This window comes from Oenanthe melanoleuca, chromosome 4A (assembly GCF_029582105.1).
Source record: "Oenanthe melanoleuca isolate GR-GAL-2019-014 chromosome 4A, OMel1.0, whole genome shotgun sequence".
NCBI classification, from domain to species: Eukaryota; Metazoa; Chordata; class Aves; order Passeriformes; family Muscicapidae; genus Oenanthe; species Oenanthe melanoleuca.
The window spans coordinates 19799337-19806958 of NC_079338.1; the positions used below are offsets into that span (position 1 = coordinate 19799337).

Sequence of the window (7622 nt, forward strand, 5' to 3'; positions counted from 1 at the left end):
TCTAAATAGTGGGAGTAGGGAATGGGGAAAAGGGATCAAAGGACTGAAGCCTTATACCTTGAAAATTAAGATCAGTCACTGGAGTATTTGTCCTTCAGCCTGTTTTTGAGCTGTGACATTGGAGTGAATAAGGTACCCTGCTCAAATCACAAAAGCAGCCTTATAGATAAGTCCCTTTACCTGCACATATGCAGATATACAAAATCAAGCTTGTTTCATTTACTAAAAAAAAATTTTCTGAAAGTACTATGCATGAAAAGCCTGATTTTTCCTCCCCCAGTCCTGATTCTTTCAAATACAACTGTGCTGTACATGTCAGGTGGTGAAAGATCAGGTGGTAGATTGTACATCAAATAGAAAATCTGTGCTGTGGGAGAAGGAGTCACTGATGGAAAGAGAATTCATGGGTTAAAAATTCCAATTATGATTTTTGAAAGTGCTTTTAGAAGAGAGGCTCTTGTCATCATCAACCAGAATATGTCCTTTCATGCGGCACAGTATGTAGGTTGCTTACAGATTTAGGTACCTATGAGGATCCTGATTATGTTGTCCACCCACACTGGCATAGTACCACGCATTATATTTAGTACAGAGTTCAGTAACTGTAACAGATTGTGACAGCTTAATGTCAGATACTTACATGGAATGTTTCACTTTCCTGTATGGGATATTCAGGGTGTCACCAAACATTGGGAACTAATTGCACTCTACCAAATGTTGAGTACTCAAGGGTGGCATCTGAATGATGCATTGGGTGTTTAGCTGAAATTGGAATTGAACTGAGAGAAGGTCATAGTTTCTTGAATTGCACTAGAGGTTGGTCAATGCACCAAATCTCAACCAGCAGCAGAGAACCCAACCAACTCTTATAGTCCCCGAGCTTCCAGAGCCGTCCGAGAGATTCGGGCTGGTAATGTGAACTCTGAGGCTCAGTAGTTCTGTCACTTGAACATTTGATATATTGGGATGGAGGACCTGAACTCCATGCACAGATATCCCTCTGTGCAACTCCAGGAACACTATGCAATCCACAGGACTGGATTCTTGAGCTGTGAGTTATACCCAGCAGTTGGTTTGGGGGATTATTCAGGTAGGAAGGGAAAGCAGACTTCCCAACCCATATTAAAGCGTCTTGAGGACATCGACATATGTCACAGATGCAATTGTGCACAACTCCAGAAAGTGGCAAAAGCTTAAAATGGACTAGAAAGAGAGTACCAAGGTTTAAAATGACTTCTATAGGTTTACTTCTTGGGCTAATATTGGAACTGGTAATGACATCAAATTCTCCTGATCCCTGGTCTAGCATTATTAACAGGCTCAACTTTATTTTAAACCAAAGTTATTGGCAAGCAGACCAGCACCAACTCTAAAAAGTGTGTGTCTCACCTGCATGCGAATTTGCAGTCAGCCTTTTGGTTTGTATCACCATCATACAGCACCAGAGATTTTTCAGGGTTTGGTGTAAACAAATTGTGATAACTGAAGAATGACAGTCTCTTGCCTGCGTCATAGGGAGCAAACTGAACTGAGTACAGATGCACAAAGGCTCCAGCTTGCATCACAGGTATGTTCATCCTGATTAGTGAAACAAAAATCATCCTGACTAGTGGGAGCGTGGCCGCAGTCCCACATGGCAGGGTCCCGGCACGCGGTGGCTTCCGACATCTTGACAAGGGCAGGGTGCAGCACCGCGCTGTGCCCACAAGGCGGCAGCACTGCCAGGGCGCCGGCTCGGGGGTGGCTGCAGTACCGCGCTGTGTCCACAAGGCGGCAGCACTGCCGCCCTTCCCACGCTCGCAGCCCGAACTCGGCGTCACCCTCCCCTCTATTCACACACACCCCCCGCTCCCCGCTCCATCCGGGCAGCGCCGGCGGGGACGCCGCTGCAATCCGGATCTCCGGCGAGGAGAACAGCATTGCTGCCCTGCCGGATTGAGAAATCCGATTCCTTGCAGAGATTGAGGGGATAGGGAGCTGATCCTCAGGCTGGCTTTTGGCAGCGGCAATTGGGTGAGATGGGGAGAGGGGATATTCCCCCGGATCCGTTAAAGCCAGCTCTGCTGGGTTTGGGTATCTCTCTCCAAAAACTGATCCCGCTGAAGGGGGCTTGAGGAAGCAGCGGGATGCCCTGGGGGCTGTGCTGGAACCCCCAGCCCCGGTGAGGAATGCTGGGCAGTGCCGGCTCCGAGGGGACCCGGAACAGGGAACGGCCCCGGGAGAGGGGGCGGGCCACGAGCGATGGCCCCGCCCCAGCCCGGGCAGGACGAGGCGCCGGGGAGGGAGCGGGCGGGGATTGAGGGGCGGGGCCGGGCCCGACTCAGGTGCGCGGGGCCCCAGTGCGGCTGCGCGGGCCGGGGCCTATTTCTATGCGGCCGATCCGCTCCCGGCCCGTTCCATTCGGGAACACTCGTGCTGGGATGCGGCGGGATCCTCGTCGGAGCGCTGTGCCAGGGACAGCTCCCGGTTCTGCGCGAATCCTGGGGCGCTCAGGTAGGACCAGGGTCGGGTCTAGGTTTTGGCGGTATTGGCTGGGGGTTCCAGGCGGTGCCGCCTCTCCCCGGGCAGGCAGGGTGCGGGTAGCGGGGCCGGGATCGGGATCGCCGCAGGCAGCAGCAGCAGCCGCCCCGGACGGGCGCTGGGGCTGAGCCCGGCGCTGCCGCTCCCATTCCGCTCCGGCGGCCGCGGCACTCTGGACACGGTCCCGCTGTGGCCGCGGGGAGCCGGGGCTCTGCCGGTAACCGCGCCCGGAAGAACGGCGGCGGGATCTCCCCGTGTAGACGCTGCATCGCGGCTGGACCCGGCCGGGGCGCGGGGAGCGCCGTGCCAGCCCTGGGAGCCCCAAATCCCGGCGCTCCCGGTGCCCCCGTCCCGCAGAGGCCCCGTAGCCCTGAGCGCGGAGCAGCGCCCGGCTCCCCGTTCCCGTGCGCGCACAGCCCCGGGGCTGCTGCCCGCGCACCCCTGCGGAACGAGCGGGGCTGGGGCGCGGGACGAGCCGCTCGGCGGGGCCGGGCACGGTTCTGCTCGGGCTGTTTCTCATTCACCTGCCAGATGGGATGCTTCCCCTCTCCCTTGCTTTGCAACTCCAAGAAGCTCTGCAATGGCAAAGCCTCTTTTTTTAAAACTCGGCTGCGGCTTTTCCTCTTTGCTTCCAGGACACAGGATATACTGGGATTGAGAGGGTTCCTGAAATCCGACTCTCGAGGACACGGCCCGTGGGAGAATTGAACTTACAACCTTGGTGCTACCTGGGCTGTGCTCCGACTGACTGAGCCCTCTGCATCACAGGTATGAAACTCCCAAGGATGGGAATCCTTGGCTCCAGCAAGCTGCACAGAGGCCTCAGTGCCTCCCACTCACTGCCAGCAATACTCCTTGGTGTTTCTGTGTGTCCCAGCTGCGAGGGGCAGGAGGAGGCCAGGAGTCCCCGAAAGGCATCCAGCACCTCTTGTCCTTGGGCCTTCAGGCAAGGGCTGTGCCTGCAGCGTCCTGCCCGTGCCGAGCGCACGGCTCGGGATGGGCGCTGGGTGCCCGGCCGGCGCTGGCACGGACACGGCTCAAGGGCTGCCCGTGGCTCCCGGGCCAGGGGCTGCTCTGAGCAGGCTCCTGGAGACGCTTCAGCCTGGATACAGGCCACTGACAGCCCAAAAGCAGCCCAAGGAGCAGCTGGCGTGTCCTGGTGATGGTGGCACGGGCTGCATGCAGAGGGGCTCAGACAGCAATTCCTGGTTCCAGCCTCCCAGAGCTCCCAGGCAGCTGCCAGGTATGTCCTGTCCACCCCAATTGTCTTCCCTTCCCTTCCTGCCTGAGGCCTCGTTCAGCAGCAGCAGCACTAAAGCCAAGGCAGTCTTCCCTCACAGCTATTAAATGCCAACCGACAGCCTGCAGAGATGCCTTCAAATCAAAGGTTCAGGTGGGATGAAGTTTTGTTTGGACGAAGGTGGGAGTTTCCAGGGAGCCAGCTGGAAGTGCAGAAGGGATGGAAAGCTTTCCCAGGTGGGTCCCACTGGAGGTGTGCTGGAGGCAGGGATGTGCACCCTTTGCTGAGGGAAAAGAACTTGCAGAGGCTCTGAAAGGAGCTGAGCTGCTGCAGGGAGAGATGTCCTCCCGTGGGCACGGGGAGCTGCCTTGGCATGGGACGGGAGTGCCCCTGGCCCTGCCTTCTCCTGCTTGAAAATATCACCTGGAGCCCCGGCTCAGGGGGGCTAAATCAGCTGGACTCCGGGCAGCTCTGTCAGCTGCCCCCCAGGGACATGGGTGGGGCTGGGGGATGAGGGCTTTAAATAGCCAATTCTTTGGAACAGATGCCTGTCCCGATGCTGCTGAGCTTCCTTGGACGCTCTGCCCGTTCCTGGCACAGCTGGCGTTCAAGGGGCAGCTCTGCACGGGAATATCCACCCTCCGTGAGGCACTGTGAGGTTATGGCAGCAGGAACTGAGCAGGGAATTGGGGGCTGTGGGATAATTCACGGGAACTAGAAAGCTGACAGTGGGCCCCGAGTCTGGGCGCTGCACAGAGAACAATCTTTGTGCTGCCCTGTCACCATTTTCTTCTGGTTCTTTTTTTTTTTTTTTTTTTTTTTTTTTTTCTTTCAGGTGCTGGACTTGCCTCTGTGGATGTGCGCTGAGCTCTCACTGCAGGGGACTGTGAGGCCTGACTGGCTGTGAGTTTGTGTTCTTCTCTCAGGGGAATCAGAAATGATCATTAATTAGACCACAGAAATCTTTTCTGAAACCTTTCCCCTTTCCTGCCCTTTGCTGGTAAGTCTTTTCTTTCTGCCTTTAACTCTACAGCTGTTCCCTGATGTGATTTCCCCTGCCTCACTTCTGTGCAGCTCCTAGCTGGGGAAAACTGGGATAACTTAGAGGGGACAGAGGTGAAACTTTTAGCTGGATTTTTCTAAAATTTTCTAATGATACTGAAATTATTTCCAATTGCCCCAGTGAGGAGAACACCAACTTGCAGGCATCAAAAGCTCCAAACTCGTTTAATTGAGGTAGGTCCAAGGAAAAATCCAGCCATGCCAGGCTGAGGCTGGAGCCTGCTCATAATTCATTATTGGTGTCTGCTGCAGTCTAGGAATAGCTCTCTCATTTGTCACTTGCTTGATCTGCTTTTATATCCCTGATTCAAATGGAGTTAGGCAAACTTCATGTTTGCTATTAGGCTATGAAGAAGCCTATTGTAACCAGCATATGCTTTTCTTAGATGGAAATGTGCATGCAAAATACAAAGATTTTTTTTTTCCCCCCCCCCCGAGGTTCAAGTATTTTATCATTTTAATAGCATTCCATTTTCCTGTTGCACTCATTTTTAGAGTGCATCTTTTGTATTAGCTCTGAATAGCATAATTCCTTCCAAATTCCTGTGGCACTATTACCATAACTATGCAATTAGCTACAGCTGGATGTAGCAGAGGTGAACACTAAATAGTTTTGTTGGCAGGAGGCCCAGTGTCTTTCTTTTAACCCAGACACCTTCTTTACTGATGCCTGGTTTGTTACTCTGCTTTAGGGAGTATGGGGAACTTCAGATACAAAGAAGAGAATTTAAAAGTTATAATTGTACAAGTTTGTTATGCAAAAAGGTGCTGAAGGTGCTGTGGATCTGTTTTGGATTGTTATTTGTGTTTTGTTAGGTTTTTTGTTTTGTTCTGTGGGTTTGTTTTTTTGTTTTTTTGTTTTTTTTTGTGTGTGTGTTGGGGTTTGTTTTTTTTTTTCCCACCTATCTTTTCCCTAGCTTGAAGAAACTCGAAGAAGGAATTTGGATATATAAAAACAAGCTGAGAAGAGCATCAGTGTGTTCACTGGCAGCACGGGCTGGGATGAGGGCTGAGCAGGACCCAAGCTGCAGCACATCATCCATTCAGCTTTCACCTCATGTTTTATCACGGCCTTTATGAGACAGATGTGAATCGATGAGTCCCAGGCCGAGCCGTGCCCGTGCCCCGTTCTGTCGGAGCTGGTGCTTTCCTGACACATTCACCAGCCACACTCTGTAATAAATACTCCTGGGTCTGCTGCTGTTCCTCTTCCTGCTTTATATTCAATTTTCCACCCCTTCTCTCCTCTCTGTCCGCTGTGTCTTTTGTGTTCCTTTCTTGGCCTGTGTGCTCCCCATCCCATTCCCTTTCACTGCTTCACTCTCTCTTGTTCTTCTTTTTCTTTTTTGAAATGAATACTCAATATTTATGTAATATCTCTTACTCAATCCCTCTCCCTGTTCTGTCCTACTTTTTGCCTCTGTCTCACTTGCTGCCTGCATCTTTATTTCTCCTTTCTTCCTCTCCTTGTCCCTCTGTCCTGCACCGTGACTGTGTTTCTTTGTCCCTGTCACTGTCCCTTTGCCTGTACCTGTGTGCACCTGCTGCCCAGTGCTCCTCCCTGACCGTCCCCTCTCTTGGTGAGCCTCTGTCCTGCTGGCCGTGCCTCTCTGTCTCCGTCCCTGTGCTGCTCCTTGGCCGCGTTTGCCCGCCCTGGCACGTGCCGCGGTCGATTCCTCTGCGGGTTCTTGTTTCCCTCTTTGCATCCCTCAGTCCTTGATGCGTGTTTGGCACCGTGTTTCATTCTGCGTCCTTCTCCGTGCCTCGCTCGTGTTCCTGTTTTATTCTGTGTGGCTCTGTGGAGCTCCCCGTGCCGGTGGTTCCCATGGGTGTGTCCCATTTGCTGTCCCTGTTCTTTTTTAATCCCTCTCTGTGTGCGGCCCATTCACCATCCCAGGTGTTTTTTGGTTTTTTTTCCATTTCATCCTGCGCCTTGATCTTAGTTTTCTTGCTGTGTCCTCTCTGCTGGCGCTCCCTCTTCTGCCCCTTGTTGCCTGTGTCTGCGGGGCTGAGAAGGAACTTCAGCCCTTCTGGGGGCTGTCCCCCACTTCCTTGCGTGAGCAGAGTCCCTTTTTGGGGGGATGGACCGTGGGAAGGGTTCGAATAAAGTGCCGTGCTCCTGCCCGAGGCAGTTGTAGTTGTTGTGTGCCTTCTTTGGGGGTGAGGAAAAAAGGCTGAGGGGGACAGGGGGTGGAGACTCGGGGGCTCCCGTGTCCTTTGGGGCACCCCAAGGTCCCGAGGAGAGGGAGCCACGCTGCGGTGAAGGAGCAGCTGAGTGGGGAATGGGGGGGTGGTGCCGGGTGCCGTCCCCCAGAGGGACCCAAGAGTGCCAGAACATTCACAGGGAGGGCTGGGTGTAGAAGGCAGGAAAATATAAATATAAAAAATACCTAACTACAGCTTAAATAAATGTTTTATTTGGTTAGAGAAGGGTTTTTTAATAGATAATCTAAATATAAAATAAAAATAATAGAAAAATAAAAATATATTTATATAAATATAAAATATATACAAATAGAAGTAACAACTTTATATTAAATATATAAATAATGCAAATATATAGTGTATGAATATAAATTATATATATGAGATTAGAAATACGCAAATAATATAGTTTAAAATAAATGGTTTTTTTTGTTTTATTTGGTAAAGGCAGGTTTTTTTATAATTAATACAAGCAAAATAAATACACAAATATACAATAAGTTTATAAAGACATAAAAGTAGAAGTATTTGTGCATACATGAATATATGTAAGTAAATACATAAATATATAGATCAATATAAATGTAGGATATAA

The 7622-nt window shown here is 51.5% G+C and overlaps 1 long non-coding RNA gene across 1 annotated transcript; it reads left to right on the forward strand.

The window, feature by feature from the left end:
• Positions 1–2292: 2292 nt before the first annotated feature.
• Positions 2293–6950, forward strand: LOC130253074 (uncharacterized). Its single transcript, XR_008840507.1, has 5 exons — positions 2293–2493; positions 3156–3288; positions 3398–3763; positions 3861–3996; positions 4596–6950. It is a non-coding gene; the product is annotated as an uncharacterized LOC130253074 (long non-coding RNA).
• The last annotated feature ends 672 nt before the right edge of the window (positions 6951–7622 follow it).